Consider the following 17,562-nt stretch of genomic DNA (forward strand, 5'->3'; position numbering starts at 1 on the left):
TGGTTGCTTCTCCATTCTATCCATTACCAGTGAAATGTATCCATGATTGACAGATTTACTGTTTAGTCTCAAGTATTAAAAGTGAGAATTGCTGCCGCTGTAGACAAGCTTGACAAGTGATATTAAAGATGGCTATCTGTCATCTGTGTTGGTAAAAGCTTTTTCTTTAATCTCCCTAGATCTGATGGAAGATGCATGACAATAATTGAACTTGCATCTCTAACTGTTGTTCACACTCAGCCTTATCACAACAACAACAACAACAACTTAAAAATGCTATGTATACCTATTTGTAAAATATATATTTTGAATCTGAAAGATTTTATTTGACCTTTCCAGCTCAAGTCTCATCTCTGGCCCTTAACTGAAAACATCTTCTTTCTGCTGCTTAGTACTACACATACGCTATGATATGGATTGAGACTTGGCTTTTGAATGGAAACCCTTTTACTTCCTCTCAACCTTTTAGTTCTTAACCTCTTAGTTTCTGTGAATTTATCTTTCTACAGTCAAGGTTAACCTGTCTCACTCAACAGCCAGGCTGAACCTTGCTCCTGTCAGGCTATAAATTGGGGGCCTATGTGAATGGCTTAACTTGCGTCTGTCTCCAGTTTCAACCCCTGCGGCTCGTCTAACCAATCACAAGGGCCGCTGTGACGTGTTTATAAACATCAACTCTCGCTCTGCCGACAGACGGCTTCAGCTGCCGCCTGACAATGTTAGCGCAAATTGGACTTGACCCTTCTGTTGGAAAACGACTTTGTTCAACAAGAGAGGCCGATATTGTGAGTTAATGAGCTGTTTCTGTCTATTACGAGGCTACGCTACGCTACAGTAGCTCAACCTCAGAGCTGTTGGGGTTTTTTCTGAGGTGAGGGACAGTTTCCAGCTGGCGTGCGGACAGACAGACGGGAGAAGCCGTTCCTGGATGACAGACTCAGTACTCCTTCATTACGGGAAGATCAGGAAACCAGAACCCTCTGTCACAGCACGACTGTGGCCGTTGCTCGCCCCCGAGGTTTGAAAGACGTCAGTACGCAGCCACTCATGTTTTATTGGCTAGAGAAATACTATTGGCAGGAGAGAAGAAAGAGATAAATATGTGTCTCAGATTGTTGTCTTTTTCCTGGCTGTGCTCCAACCTGAATAATTTAATTAGGCATGAATCAATGAATCTGAACTTGGTATGATTTGATTTAAATGTTGGTGGAGGAGCGATATGTAACAGTCCCTGTCTGGCTCCGTCAGGCTGGATGTACAGTGGCTGTGTCATAGTGGCACCTTTGATAGTGCTTTAGCTAAGAACCTGGCAGACATAAGAATGAAGATATTGCCGCAGTGAAAGCTTAAGAAATGTTATGTCCCCCTAAGCCCATCCACAGTACGACAAGCTCTCTAGCTTTCTTGGTACGCTACATGTGGTGAAAGGTTACTTGTACCACATAATACATTGACCAGGAGACCTGAGGTGGGGAGGGAATCGTGAACAAGGAGTTTAGGAAGTAAGCTGCTCATTACTGTACAGCTTTCTATCATCATCCTACCCTGCCACCCAATCAGACTACGCACCATGTAGCATGAACCTCAGGTGTCACGCAGGGCAAGCAGAGATCACCAAAATGGGGACTTTTTGATTCCTAATGAGACATACTCCATGATGATGTTTCCTCAGTGAAAACGTTTGGTCTGTTTGTGGCCTTTTCAGGACACATGAAAGAGCACATGCCCTCCAGTGGGGACCTGCAAGCTTAACCCAGAAAAGGCAAATCACCATATGTTATAAACCTGTCTAAACCTGTGTCTATTAAACACTGCAACCTACCTGTTAATACATTTCCTGATAGGAAATTGTAATTTCTCCAATATATTCTTTAGAATTATTTTCTTTTGAATAGGACACCAGTTAAGGGAAGGTTATACAGTTACGCTGGACAATTTATGGTATACTAACTGAGAGAAAAAGGCAAGTATTAGCAGGAATCTGCAGCACTGTCCCTGACTAAGGCATTCCAGAGCTCACTTAAAACGGAGGCCGCCATTTCCCCAAACACACCTCCTCGCAGCCTTGTTTTATTGTAAAAGAGTCGTCTTAGCAACACTGACAGGTTGGTGAGAGACAGGGGGTTGGTCCTCTCGCATCCCCCTCCTCCCCAGTGATGTTTAGCTGGAGAGAGGAAGCCAGATGGCCCGATTCTGTGCTCATCTGCTTCAAGTCCTGGGAGACAGCCTATCTGCTCTACTCCTGGCTACATATGCAGGCACAGCACAGCAAACACACCACCAACTGATATTGAGAGAGACAAGGCCAATGCAATCCTGCACCTATCCCAGTGAGAAAGAGTATCTAGGATGTTTTTTTTAATGATTGTCATCCTGCATTGTGGTTTTTCTTACCCGGCAACACAATAGCACAGGTGTTGTGTGTGTGTGTGTGTTGTTCTGACTACTGTGCACAGGGACTCATGGGATATGTCTATTCATCCTCAGTGTTAGAACAAAATGACAAGATCAAAAGAAAAAAAATTGAAGTGTTATGTCCTTGATATGGTAGACGTGTCACCGCGGCAATACAGAGGGATGATCCGATGACAGTGGTAATAGCTTTGGAGAAGATGTGTTGGACGGTACACCATGACTTGAATCTAGAACCGAACAAGATGGATGACAGCTTCCAACTGCTTGGCTGTATCCATCATTTTATACAGAACCCAAATTGAGAATTTGATCAGGAGAGAGATGTTGAAGGTCAAGTATTTATCTTGTTGTCGTTTTAGTCTCTACGTCTTCTTTTTGTGGTTGTGATAAATGAGCAGCTCTATCCTAGTTGGTCTGTTTGTGAAACTTAAACCTGAATACCAGAAAATGAGTTTTTGTTCTGTAATGTTATGCTCAAATTGATTGTGTGTGAATGAATTGCAGCTCAAAAGTTCTTTACTGCTTCTACTTCAGCCTCTCTCTCTACTCTCTTTCCAAAGATGTCCTTCCTTCTAGGGCACAGTCTGATATATGCTACATTGTTCAGATTGTAGCTATGTACTAGGGTGTAAAGAAAACAACATCATCACAGATCATACAGTTCATGTGTCCCGAGTCTGGAGCTTGAGGACCCTCCATGGAAACATACTCAGATGACCTATCACCTTGGCTGAACAGGTGCCAAACTAAACATTAATCCTATCAGTGTACCAACCTTGCGTAACCTCATTGCATTTGCTGGGTTTTTGCAGTAAAGTCTTTGTATTCCCTCGCCTGGCTGTGCCTTTCATGTATGGGCTCTCTGCATGTCTCCCAAACATGATATCAAATGCAAACACCTCCCTATGTCACAGCAAAGCTCTGATTTTAATAATTCATCCATCGTGCCGAGGAGGGGTGCTTGAATAACGGCCAGCTACAGACATGACAACCCCTGTCTGCTCACTCCTCAGTCTCTCTCTCTCTCTCTCTCTCTCTCTCTCTCTCTCTCTCTCTCTCTCTCTCTCTCTCTCTCTCTCTCTCTCTCTCTCTCTCTCTCTCTCTCTCTCTCTCTCACACACACACACGCACACATACAGGTACATGCATGCACACACACCAACTGCAGTGTGGGAGAGACCACATAGCTCTTACCCCATGTTCTCTGGATGTTTGTTGACTGTCATCCATGCATCCTTTGGCTTCCAGGGATTGGCAGGTCTTCCTTAGGGCAGGAATGATGCTGTCTCCCTAATGAGGGCCTTTGGTTGCCGTGACATTCTTTCTGAGTGGCAACTATGGGGGAAGTAATGTGTAGATCATGTCCCTGTAGCTGTGGCGTCTCATTAAGGGCCTGGACTGGAGTGATTGGCTGCGTTGCATTATTGATGAGGGACCAATGGCGGCTCTGATTAATTGAAAAAGTCCTTGGTGCCGGGAGGGGAGAGATGTGTGAGTGGATTCCCTGTGTGAGCAGCCTCATCACTTCAGCCCACAATTGGGCAAAATAGGAGTGCAGTACGTGTGAAACCGACGGGAAGGGCCGGTCATCAGCAGGCTGAACAGATGAATTCTGAGAGGAGTGAGAGAAGGAGAGGGGCAGCCATTGTGCTCAACCAGCCCAGATGTATGCCGCCAGGCACCTGCGACACATGGAGGGTAAATAAATTATAAAGCTGTCAAGAGATGAACCACAGGACAAAGATGGATTAGCAAAAGCAATCAAAAGCTAACAAAGCTGAACCGGGAGGTTTGTGAGAAGGGTGGGGGTGGTGTTGGTTGGGGTGGATGTTAGAGTACTTCCATCATCTTGTTGCTTTTTGAGGGCTTGTCTACATGCTAATATCTAAGTCTCCTGACTGAGCTTTGGTTCACAACCAGCACTTGGAATTCTGACTGAAATTTCTCCAACGAAGGTGGATATAACAAGGGATCTGGGTACTGTGATCTATACTTACTGTCTATGAGCGCTCTATTATTTAGTACAGCAAAGACTACAGAGAGAATATGTTAATTACTGAGACCCTTCTAAAAACGTTGACGTCATCCACATATCCAAATCTCACAGGAACTTCTGTGAATGTATTCTCTTTTTACCCTCTTCAACTTCAACATTTAGAGATGTTGGGAGAACACATGGGAGATGCCGTACACACTCCTAGTTGGCAGCTACACAAGGGCCCAGGACGATGACTAAGGTCAGGTTCATTGGAGAGCACTAAGGCGGGGTTCTTCTAGGGAGGAACTTCTGAAGCTCATTCGGAACATTCCTTAAGATCTGTATCTTTTTGGAGACACAGTTGACCTCAGATAAAGTCTGCAGCAGGGTGATCCAGAGGGGCGTGGCCTTGTGGGGACGAGTTCCAGCCTGAATTACAGGTCTGGATAGAACACCACCAATAACATACATCTCTCGTCCTTGTCTCCCTGCTGAGATGTTTAGTTAGCACGATTTTAATTGATAGATGTAGAACATGTGTCTCTTTCTCTCTCCATTGCTCCATTTCTCTCCTCGATCTTTTTCTCTTTTTCTCTTTTTCTCAACCTTTCTATGTACACTGTAGATGAGATGCAAGCTGACTGGATGTATCAGACGTGAATGTTCTTACTCTGTGTTCATTCTATCCTTTCTTTTTCATGTAAACATCAATGATTGTAGATAATAGCTCATTCTACAGGAAATCAATCGGATCCCCTTTTAAGATTGTTGCTTTGTCTGGTGGCTGTGCTGGTAATGGTGTTTACTGTGTAGAAAATAGCCCAGCCTTGCTAAATGAGAATCCTGTCACCTCCACTGATAACTTGCTGAACTTAATTTGGCATCTCTGGAACATTAGTTTTGCAGATAAAGACTATTTCTGTGTGAATGTTGGTGTTGGTGTTCATTGGTTTCAAGGATGTCTCAATGTTACGTAAAACATTTTACTGAGAAATACAAAGGTGCCTGTATGTGCCAGGCAGGAGATGATGCAATGTTCTACAATAGAGGGCTACCAAAGAGCACAGTAGAGTTTTTCCTGAAAACTATGTGAGAAAGCAATGCTTTCTTGTGTGCGATCACAGTTGGTTAGATCAGGGAACGCAGTATAATTTGGTCATGTAAGTTGTCATGTGTTAAAAACTGCTGAATTACTGAACTACTGAATAACAAACTGTCTGAACATCTGTTGGCTGTATGTTATTTTTGTTTTCTCAATTCACTATGAACACAGTTCTCTGACTTTCATGCCTATTTCCAGTGGAAAAAGAATAAACCTTCCACAAAAGGTTAGAATTGAACTGGTCTAAGAGAAGCAACGAGATGCAACACTAGCTCTGCCTTAATTGTTATGACCTCACCAGAACCAAGGTTTTCTATGCAGACCGCGAGCCAAAACCCCACTCAAAAGATTAGTCATCTTGACGAAAAAGAACAACAACTCCTGATGGAACTGCAGGGGATCTATGCCTGCTAGATCACTCTTTAATGTCATTCCTGATGATTGGCTGTGCCTGCCTCCCAGGTCAGTATAATTGCAGGCTATCTCGTCTGCCGGGGGAGATGTCGATATCAAACCAGTCAGTTCCCCCGCTCTGCATGCCAACATGGCCGCTCATCAGGCTTATTGGCAAGGACTTTCAGGGTAACGTTTCACTGGAAGAGAGAATGAAAACACCTCAGGGTTGGTGAAATTTCCAATTAGTACAAGTCAATATTTAGCAAGTGTTTGCATTGACCATAACTCTCCCTCTGAAGACTTGAGTTGCAAGAGCACAGTAGTTTGAATCATTGCACCGCAAAGAGCCATGCAGTCATAGCCTACTGCAGGAGAACCATGTGATTCAGACACCAGTAATCCACGTATCATGTCTGGGCAGACATATTCATCCATATGCAGGGGAGACCGGATCCCTCGCTCAGCGAGCGTCTATGACACCACCTCAGTGGGATTCTAGAACACTGCTGAGGCGAGACCTTCTGCTTCCTGACCAGGATCCAGTTTCACAGGAGATTTGCGGTGCAGTCAGGAAGTAAACAGAGCGTTTCACAAGGCCTGGAGCTGGGCGGGGGGAGGAAGAAGAGGATGAAGCTATGCAGAACTTCTGTTTCACTTGCCATTTTATCATCCACACAAGACTGGATACAACCCTCAGCCTTTCAGACACACACAAACACACTCACACACATGCATACACACCTCTGTGCAGGTGTGAAGCACAGTCTTCACACACTGAAACCAGAACAGAAAGCTACGCCCACCTGGGTATAGTGGCTCTGTTAGCATTAGCTGGGGAAGCGATGTCATCCTCTACATAAGGGGTCAAAAAGCTGCATCCTAGCAGGTCCACACCAGGAACCACAATACAAAGTGCCAGTATATGCTTTATATTTCTGGGTTTTAACACAGGGCCAACTGAATGTACGATAAAGCCAATGTACTTAAAAAATAAACATATAACAGGCTAGCTTTCCAGCATTCTATCTGGCAAAGCAAAAGCCATTTCAATGTTTCTTCTTCCCCTTTCAGCAGACCTAAACTAGGGAATACAGTCTGATCCATGTCCATGACCCTTTGAAGACAGACTTTTGCTCTCCGGAAGCCCTGATACATGTGACAGGGCAATGCCTCCCCGGGTGGAATGAAAGGGAGGCATCGAGCACAGGGGCAAGTGGCATTTATCTCTTGCAGGCTGCAGCCAGAAGTGGCCTCCCCCACCCTCCCCCTTTTGTCCTCCCCTTCCTCCCCCACTGCCTCCCTCCCCACCCCTGTGCCGCAACCTGCCTCACCATCTCTCCCTCTCTTCACCTCTTCATCCCATTCCACCTGCATACCCCTTCCATCCCAAACCCGCTTGTCACCCTGCCTCCCCCTCTCCCACCCCCCCCTCCCCCACCTTGGCTCCCCTTCCCCACCTTGGCTTCCCCCCCCCCCCCCCCGTGCCCTCCCTCCTCTTTCTGGGTCGGCTTGCAGTGCCAAAACAGGAGCAAGGCGGTCCCTTCTCATCTCCGCCAGCTCTGATCTCATGCTTCTCCCAGCCTTTGTAGTGTTCCAGCTGTGTGGCTCTATAGAGATAAGACACCTGCATCGATTCCCAATACAACCCCTGGCACAGCGAGCACATCACGTCTGGCCGGACATTCTAGTCATAAGTTAGACACACAATTGCTCTCCTGCACCCATCCTTCCAATGCTGTTTTTGTATGTGGAGTTGGTATGTACGTACCCACGATCCATTTGGCAGTTGTAAAGGTGTTGGATGTAGAGATGTCCTCTCTGGATTGTATGAAAGGTTTCTAGATTTCTTTTTTTTTGGACGTCAAATTGACGTGCTTGAGGGGTCACACTGTATTAACGCTCGGGTGCCTTAATTGTTTGAGATATCAACTTGGGCAGGTCGTCCACAGATCAGGTGGTCTTGGTGCCTGGTTGATTTGAGGTGACACCATCTTTTTATTGACAATCTGGAGAAGACAGACAGCATAACAGGGATGTGATGGCTCACCATGTTGAGTTGAGGCCTCTCTCTCTCCCATGCAATTAAAATGCATGGAGGAGCTGATCCAAATTACCCTTTCAACGTACCCACATAAATGCTTGGGCACTATTAAACTGTCTAGAGCGATGCATTCACGCCATTGCATTGTTGAAATAAAATAATTTTCTCTGCACTGTCCAGCCATCCAATTAATAATTACTGTGGTTGGAGGGACCTAGACCTTGTAATGTTTTAATCAGACCCTGTTATTGAACCTTTCGAGTTGTAATTAAAAAATGAGTAGGAATTAAGCGCTGCCAAATGGCAGGCAGGATTGGCAAGGCAGTCAAATACAATAAAATGAGTAGGCTGGTTTGTTCATTTGCAATGGAGATTACTTTTCGGAGCAAAACAATGAGATTATTGGAATCTTTTTCTTGACCCAACAAATATTAAATGTTTTGCTTTGAACTGCTAGCAATAAACAAAATAGACTTGACTGCAATTTCAGAAATCGAATATTTATCATTTTTACGCAGCAATATATTCTGTGTGCTCACTATGCAGAAAGATTTTTCATCCTAATCAGTTATGCCATGTATTACACACAAGTGGTCACACAAGTTGATGGCTTGAACAGGTTTCACTGTACCCCTGAGGTGCACAACAATAGAACATTTGGAACTGCTCATTTAATCTTAAAACATTTCCATGTAGCCAACTGTAGCAGTCAAGCCCTAATGTCTCACACCTGTATTCCTTTAGACAGAGGGTCCCGTTAAGAGAGAGAGAGTGAAATAAGACGGTGGAGCGCAGAGCTGAGCAGCTTCCTGTTGGGAACAGTATCTCCTTTCGAGAGAGTAAAGAGAAAGGAGGGAGGGGAAAAAGAGGTAGAGCAGATAGAGGACCAGGCTATTTAGAGCATCATTTCCATGGGGACAGAACCAGCTCCCCTCATGCTCACCTTGAGGACTCACATCGGGGCCGTTGTCGTGGTGACAGCAAGCCCAAAAGCCCAGCGCAATCACAGGGGGGATGCATCAATGGGTAAACACAACCAAACATCTTGTGTTGGTATGAAGTAATGCTTGATCATACTGTATCACCATACACTGTATGTCAGGGCTCCTCAACTCTGTTCATGGAGAACTGTCTTGCTGTGAGTTACACAACTAGCTTGTCTAACACACACAAAAACAACTGTGTTAGATTATAGTTAAGGTGAAAACACGTAGTACTTCTCCAGGAACAGGGTGGATCTATGTGCTGTGTGCAATGTTTCTGTCATCACTGTTTGACACAGCGTTTATCAACATGGGGCGATAGTCATAGGAGCTTGCGAGTTAACATCCTATGGTGGCATGAACTCAGGGCAGAACGTATGAGAACTCAGATGGGATGTGAGGAGTATTGGATGCAGACAGCGACAGTGAGAGGGGCGGTATAACTCACACACAATGTAGATCATCATTTGGAGGTTGACGTCAATGTCAAAAGTGCTATCCTATGACGGGGTGGGGGGACCATTAAATATTTAACAGTGTTGATGGTGCAACTTGAGAGCATTGCAGAGCCATTTGGGGTCGGCCTCTTTAAAGAGGGCTTGTGGACAAGGGCTGTTAATTTTATTTTGCCACGTCTGCTGTCCGTACACCTGGAGGCCGTGCTCCTTAAACATTTCTGTTTATTTATAGTCTCATGTCTGCCTCACTTTTTTTTGAAAGTGGACTCAATCCTTTTCAAGGTCCACAATTTGTAACTGTGTCTCACACTGAACAATATTCAGTTGTGGTAATTTTAATGTTGTAGGATTGCTGAAGTATTGGAATACTCTGCAAATAGCTGGTTGCTGTTTGGGATCGTGTGGTGAAAGTCACTGGATCCACTAGCTAAAACCTATTATTGATCCAGTATTCCACCTAAAAAGGTTTTGCTTTTGTTATGAAGTTTAAACAAATCTTTCTTTAACATTTACAACAAGAAAAATCTCCAGAAATTGAGTGACAATTTATGTACCACCAGATGGCAATTAATCATCAGTTAAAAAATATAATTGTTGTATGAGTTTAGATGAGAGCATAGTCTGTTCATTAGAGTACGTGGTGAGCGGGGTGTTGTGGAAATCAAAGTACAACAAAAGCACTTTTGAACACAATCTGTTTGCTTAGCTAATTCCTTGGTTTGCGTCATCATAAAATGTGAAAACTTTTGTTGAATTCTTAATGTGTGGTTTGGAGAGAAAGAACATCCCCCCAAACACAAACACACACACACACACACACACTTACACACACACACACATACAATCAAACCAAAGTGTTACAGCTGCAAGCATCTTTTGTTTGTGTACGTGTCTGTATCAATGTCTTTTCAAACTGAATAATGTAGGATTATACACTTCAAATAAATACAACTTGACAAAGTACTTACTTTTTGTTTCACCTCACGTTCATGCCACATGACAGGCTAGTATTTTCCCAACCTTCATAACCTTATTTTGTCTTCTGAACCCTAACTACCAATGACAACAGTCAGAGGCAATGAAACCCACTCCTGATGAAGATGTCTCTGATTATCAGAAGCCAGAGATGAAATGGAATATATTCATGCTGCATTGTTAAGACTGCCTGGGTTTAACTGATCAATAATTCACGGTAGAAGCCTGCCTATCTCCTGGAGAGGGGGGGGGGGGGGGGGGGGTAGATAAAAGAACGTAAAAAAAAAGAAAGACAGAAAATGGAGGAGACAGAAGTTTCTGATGAGCTTGAGAGTTTTTTTTCCCCGGTATTAACGGCAGAATGGAAGATAAGCAAGGAGAGGTAATGGAGAGACCCCCATGGGAGGAACCAGCCTGTGAGCCAAAACGCCTCCGCAGATTGGATTAATATTGCATGGACGCCAAGTGCAGGCCCCCTTTCTGGAACACTGATTACCTCATCTCCTCTTTCACATCTTTTTAAAGAAAAACGCAACTCGACACAACAACGCTGACTCTGCAATGAAAACAAAGCCTGCTGCCAGTCCTCTTCTGGAATACAAGAATGATTTTTAAACAACTCTCCAGAACCAAAGAAGAAAAACTTTGAGTGAGAACTAATTGAACGTTACAGAAGGAGCATCAACGTGCTCTGTCTGGACAGAGGTTAGCGTTTGAGTCTGCTGAATATACTGTTGGTATCTCAGAAACAATATCCATGCAAATGTTCAAAACATGACATTACGTCCTGTCCTTCTGTATTGTGCTCTGTCATTAAAAGTAGCGTCAACTTTAGTTAGACATGAGAATTTCCGGGAGGTCCTGTGGAATGAGTATATCCTTTCAGTCATGTTTCAGTTTTATTTTCCGTCCATGGAATCAGGTGATTGTATAACAGTTCTCTGCTAACTATCAAACAATGTCTTTGCTAAGTCGTAGCTACAGTATGTGCGTGTGTGGGCGTATTATTATTTCTTTTCACCGAACATGACAGTATCTGACTGGGAGTTGTTAGTAGGGTGGCTCTTTAGTGTCGAGGGAAACAAGAGAGGGAGGATAGAAGGAAGAGGAGGAGGGGGAGTTTGAGAGTCTCTGAAAGACTAGAATGCAGTAGAGGAGAAGAATGGCTCCATTCCGAATCGTTCCAGAAGTCCCAGGAGACACTGAACGATTGGTCAGGACCTGACTGGGTCTTTCCCCTCTATCTTACTTTGATACTCTCCCAGACACACACACACACACACACATATAAAAATACACATTCTGACCTATGTGACCTATCCCAGCCCACAGGGAATAGAGGAGCACCAGCAGCATTTCCTCTGTAATTTGTCATGTTTTCGTTTCTGTCCGAGTCTTTGCAGTTCTGCAACTTTTGATGAATGGGAGGAACCGCCAGCGACACCTTCACACTTCCACCGCCACGCATGCCGACCGTGGGCAAAAGCTGGTAACTGAGACCATTGAGAAACCATATGAGCGGAGCTAGTTCAGGCACGGCACTCGGGCAGCGCGCGTCATCCGCTCATTAACCATACCTGTGTAGCCAGCACAAGCCCATTGGGCCACGTCAGATAAGACGGCCTTAAAAGGCCGCGCGGATACGCACACACTCACCCCTGGTTGCTGTATGATCTGTGCTGCTGCCACCCTCCACCATCCCCTTCTCCCCCATGCTGTCTGTATGTTCTATCATCAAGGGGATTATATCTCTATTGCTCCCTGCCTCATATGTCATGTATGTATGTGTCGCATCGAGGAGGCAGGGAGTGCTTCCCTTAGATCCACTCCGCCAAAGTCCAACCTATTTCCATGTCATGGTTATCGATAAATGCTCAAATCTAATACGTGAGTGTCTTGACTGAACTGCTGCTTTGCTCTGTCTTGTCCAGACACCTGATTAACCTACATAGAAATACGCGCAGAGCATGATGGGATTTATCATAGTGAATAAATATTCCTGACAAATAGAGCAAGGTTTGACTAGGTTGTAATACTGAATAGCAACATACAGTATTGATTCTTGTGTCCTTGTGTTTTTGAAAGGCAGTTAATTCGAAAAAAGTTTAGGCGGACCTGGCTTTCATCCTAAAATATATGAGTATGTTGCTTTAAAAAAAAAGATTTATAAATTAACAGATAAACTGTATCTGTGTACGGAGTACATCTGATCATGACACTGCTGCAGAGTAGGTGAGGGTTACCTCTCAACACAGCCCTTGTTGACTTGGTTGCCATCTTGTGGCGAGTCATGGTAAGTGCAGTTTGTTTCAGGCAAGGTTCTTCTTTCTGCTTTTCTATGTTGTGCGATGAGATCTATACAGGGCCTACTGTACTGCAAATGGAAGTTTGAGAAATAAGCACCTTGTATCCCTGTTTTCCACTCAAAATAACCTCTGCAGGCACAGACACAGTAAGCCAAGCTAAGTCATCTCTCATCTCAAGTGTGTATATTGATTGAATTGAATTGAATGTTAGCCACACAGTGCATTACCCATCTTAGTTTCATGCTGCTGGAAGAAAAAAAACATGTTGTTGATACCAGTTGAGAAAGTGTGAACACACACACACACACAGACCTGAGGATAATGGGAGGCACACACAGATGCATTATCACGCAGGCATGAACATACATTCACATACACATTCACATACACACACTGGCATAAACACACCTTGATGCGTTGCTAGACAGCTCATTAAGCCATTAGGGTGATCACACCCAGAAGGTGTTGAGTTTGCCTCTCCAGCTTGTCCATTAGCTTCTTCATTAATACACTTCCCTGTGTCCACCTGTTACAGCTCTTCCTCCACTGCACCACAGAAATCAGCAGATGCAGAACACTGTTTGCTGCAACTGAAATGCTTTCAAATACCAAGGCTAGTTTTACAATGGATATTCTATCATCTTTATGGTTTTACTTATTATAAACTCAGACCTAAAACATTATGACATTACATTGGCTAGTCCCTCCAACTGCCTACGGCAGACATGAAATATAAATAATGTTTCGCATCACAGTTTAAATTCTGGCAATCCACTTACTGTACATGTCTAAACACATACACCACAGTGGGGTTTTAAATCAGGAAATTGGACTTGGGAGGTTGATCTGAGCAGTGCAGCTGTTTGGATGGGGGAGTGAACCAGTTCCTGGAAGGCATCAGACACACTTAAACACCGAGGGGGCGGATCTGTATCTCCTGCAGCTAGAACTTTGCCAACCTTGACGTCCAAGCAAGATGCTGGCAAAAACATAGCTCTATAACAGGCCTTTGAAGCTAATCGAATCTCTCCATGCACTGTGGAAGCCACAGCTGCCTCCAGCGATGTCTGGCCAGGACACACACACACACACACACACACAGGAGGCCTGGGGAACACACTGCTCCATCCATCTTCATCCTTGTCAATTACTACTCCAGCGGACTGCATGTCTTCATCTCCATCTTGGGCATGGTCTCAGAGTACTTTCCAAAGTCACACTAATCCAATTACATCTTGGCGTGGGCTAGGACACAGCCCATTAGAACAGGCTTAATCTCCGTGAGGTCTTTATTAAAACTAAATAATACATATTCATAACTATCACTCAGGCCAATGGGTATCATTTTATTTGAGATTGTTTGGAAGGCTGCCCCTGGTGTTCTGTTGGCATAACCTCTGAAACTCATGTCAGGGTTAAACCTTTTCTAACTTCCACCCAGTGGTGCCGTCCAGGGTATATATATGAAGTATATATATGAAGCAAAACAGAGTACACCCACTTCTTTTGTTCCTGGCTCATAGTCATAGAACACCTTCCTCTAATCCCCTTTCATGAAAAATTGTCTAATTTAAGTAAATTGACTATTACTATCCCCTAGATAGCACTTCCCCAGAGCGGCTGAAATAAAAATAATAAAGAAAGAAATAACAGAAAGAACGGCAGCAGTTTTAGTGTACGAGAGTTATGAGTCTGAGGGGACTGTGAGGACCTCAGCTAGGCGTTGCCACACTGGCTTCCCCCGACAGCATGAACACCCAGCTAATTGGCCTGTAACACTCAAATTAGTTCCCTCAGCGGAGAATAACAAACAGGCAGTAACTCCCCCTAGGCTTGTGTCCCTGCTTCATATCCAAGGAGACCAGCCGAAACCAACCTCCCTCTATTCAGTGGCCACCACTGCCGGAGCCTCCCAGTAATTTTTGCCCGTCTGGAAAATGTATTACAAGTGTTGTGTACAACTTATGTTTCATCATGTCACATACCGTACAGTGTATACTGTATTTTGGTGTGCCACATGTAAGAATGGGTTGCTTAATTATGAATGGCAATCCCACACAAGGCAGTCTGAAATCCTGTGACCAAAGTGATTGACTGTGTACTAATACATAGGGTGCACTTTTAGTACAACAACAGGGTATAATTTCATAACCCAGTGCATTCTTTTTACAGCATTCTATGATTACTTTTCGTGTTCAGGGGGATGTTTGTCATTGTGCCGCAGTATAAGAAGTTTAGCTGAAGCAATAAGGAGATAAACAACTTATTTTTGGACAATTTGTGAGTCACAAATGCCCCTCAATATGTGCCCCTCTATACATACCACACAGTCCGTCTTCTCTGCAGATAAAAAGGTGAGATACCAGAGAAAGAAAAAATCATCCCACTCAAAAAAGCCACTTTTCAAAGTTGGGCCTAGGTTTTCATCTTGAATCAATCTGTTTATTGTGTAAAAATGTGCAAATTGTTCCCTGCTCTCCCAGAGCAGGCTGGTCAGTCTTCTCAGACAGGGCTGGTAAAATGTCAGACACAGTCAGCTGGACTCCTGCTGCTTGCTGCTTCAGATGGGCATAATTATGCAAAACTGTATTTGTTTCTCACTCAGATCCACCTCTCTCTCTTTCTCTCTTTTTCTCTCTCTCCCTCTCTACAGTTACCTACCTTGCTCTCTCTTTCTCTCTCTTTCTCTCTGCTATCTCATTGCTCTCGCCTCCACCTTTTCAAACCCTGTGGACTCACAGTGTTGAATGTTCATCCATTACTGCACAGCTCAGTCTGATGGATGTGGTCTGGACAGTGGAAAGTCCACACCAAATAATGGAGATTAGCATATGTTGCTTCATCTCCCTCTTTTTTCTTCATCATTAGGTTGTCCCGATGGTTTACTTATTTATTACGACCTGTGAAATTGACTTTTATTTCCTCAGTTGATTGAACAACAATAATAAATACCATTAACATACTACTGAAACGCCTTAAAGAATTCTAAACTTCTATAAGGATTCCACTGTGTATAGAGGTAATGATTGAGGAGGGAACGGGTCTTTCATCAGGCCTGGTGCCTCTACAGTATTTGAATTCTCTCAAACTGATGCCTTTCGTTCTCTTGGTCTCTTGGAGACTGACTGTTAGAAACAGGAGCATGATCATATCAGAATCAGAATCAGAATGAAGTTGAATTGCCAAGATATTTACACAAACAAGGAATTAGCAATAGCAGCAATATCAAGATGGTGTACTTCTACCTATCACATCTTGTTAGATCTGAGATGAGCTCAAATCATTTTGGAAGAATTCAAACAGGGCCAAAGATTTTATGTGAAGGCCACAACAAATTACACGTCATAGAATAAGTCCATCTAGTGGCCTACATGGTGCACTGTAACACACAGAAGACAATGTTAAGGTTGTATTTCCCAACAGATTCCACAAGAGGTCACTAGATACTCAGATTTGAAGTGTGTTTCCTGGCAGGAACCAACAGCATCGCAAACACAAGGGTTGAACTACATTGGTCTGCATTGGTTATGATCTGGTTTCTGTGAAAGACTCCTGCAGTGTGACTCTCTTATAGAAATTTGAGATGGTTACTCGAAAAGGTTCTGACAGGTAGAAAGAGCAGATTAACTCTGTTAATGTTACATGTCTTGTACTTTTGTCCTACATAAAAATCCACAATAGTCCCCATAAACATCTATCTATGGCCCACCTCTCACGGTTTTTAAAACACCATTACAGTGCAATTGGATGGTAGTTAATTATATCTGTATTTCCCATCTTTCTGAGTTAAAAATATGCCGTTCCAGTAGTAAGAAACACCATTAACTCAGAGGGTGTCATTTTGAAACGTTCACAGAAATGTAGTTGGAAAAATGTGAAGTTTACCTGCAGGGTGTTTTTATTTAGAACAACATAGCTGGAGTGTGTTATCAGAAAAAAGTATTACGACAGAAATAAAACATCCATCATTCTAAAAGGTCAATACATAATGAAATGTCCCATAACAATATCTGGTACACATTTGTCATCTGAAAGGCTTGAAACTAATTTCATACATTGTTTTGTTGTCAATAATCTGCCTGGTGAACACACAACATTTTCATTTTAACAACAGCTAATACTGAATGTAATATGAGGCTCCCAATAACATTATTGATACACCCTTGATACACAACCTGAGACACACACACATGCATAAACACACACATGCATAAACACACAAACACAATCCCCATGCTCTAATGTCGAAAACAAGGTTTTCTTATAAGTATCTGTCAGAGGCCCCATAATATGTATGGAGTCTGTGTGATACACAAACTCCCTAGCATTAGAAGTACATTTCTCAGACAAGAGACACCAGTTGGAAGGTCAACAACATCATTGAAAATCATTAACCTAGCTTTTTTCTGTCTCGCTGCCCCCCTGTCGATGAGATCAGGAGTGACAAGGACAAGAGCTAGCTGTGTTTGAGCCTCATTTTAAACCGTTTTCACATGTCTTTTTTTTAAGAAGAAGGGGGAGGGGGGGAAGAGGAATTGAATTGCAGATGTCAATATAGCTCTCACCTCCGCAGCATGGTGAGGCGGGGGGAATGGGACAAGACAAGGTTAAAGCTGTATTTGCCAATGAAAAATGAAAAGGCGCTCTATAAAACAGTGTGTTTATTAACATTTTAGAGCCAGTTGTCCATCAGCCCCTGTGCGAGACCATTGAATCATGTAATTTCTGTCATGGGTGAAAGATGAGAAGCTAGCTAAGCGCGACGGCAGAGCCCACCGGTTTCACGAGGAGGTGAGAGGGCTCTAAAAATACAGCTACACTGTGTCTCCAAACATCACCTGGGAACAGAGGGCGGAACAGCCCATACCAAAGCCCTCCATGTCCCATTTATTAAAAGGAGCTTTGAAA

The sequence above is a fragment of the Osmerus mordax genome, chromosome 15 (genome assembly GCF_038355195.1).
Source record: "Osmerus mordax isolate fOsmMor3 chromosome 15, fOsmMor3.pri, whole genome shotgun sequence".
NCBI lineage: Eukaryota > Metazoa > Chordata > Actinopteri > Osmeriformes > Osmeridae > Osmerus > Osmerus mordax.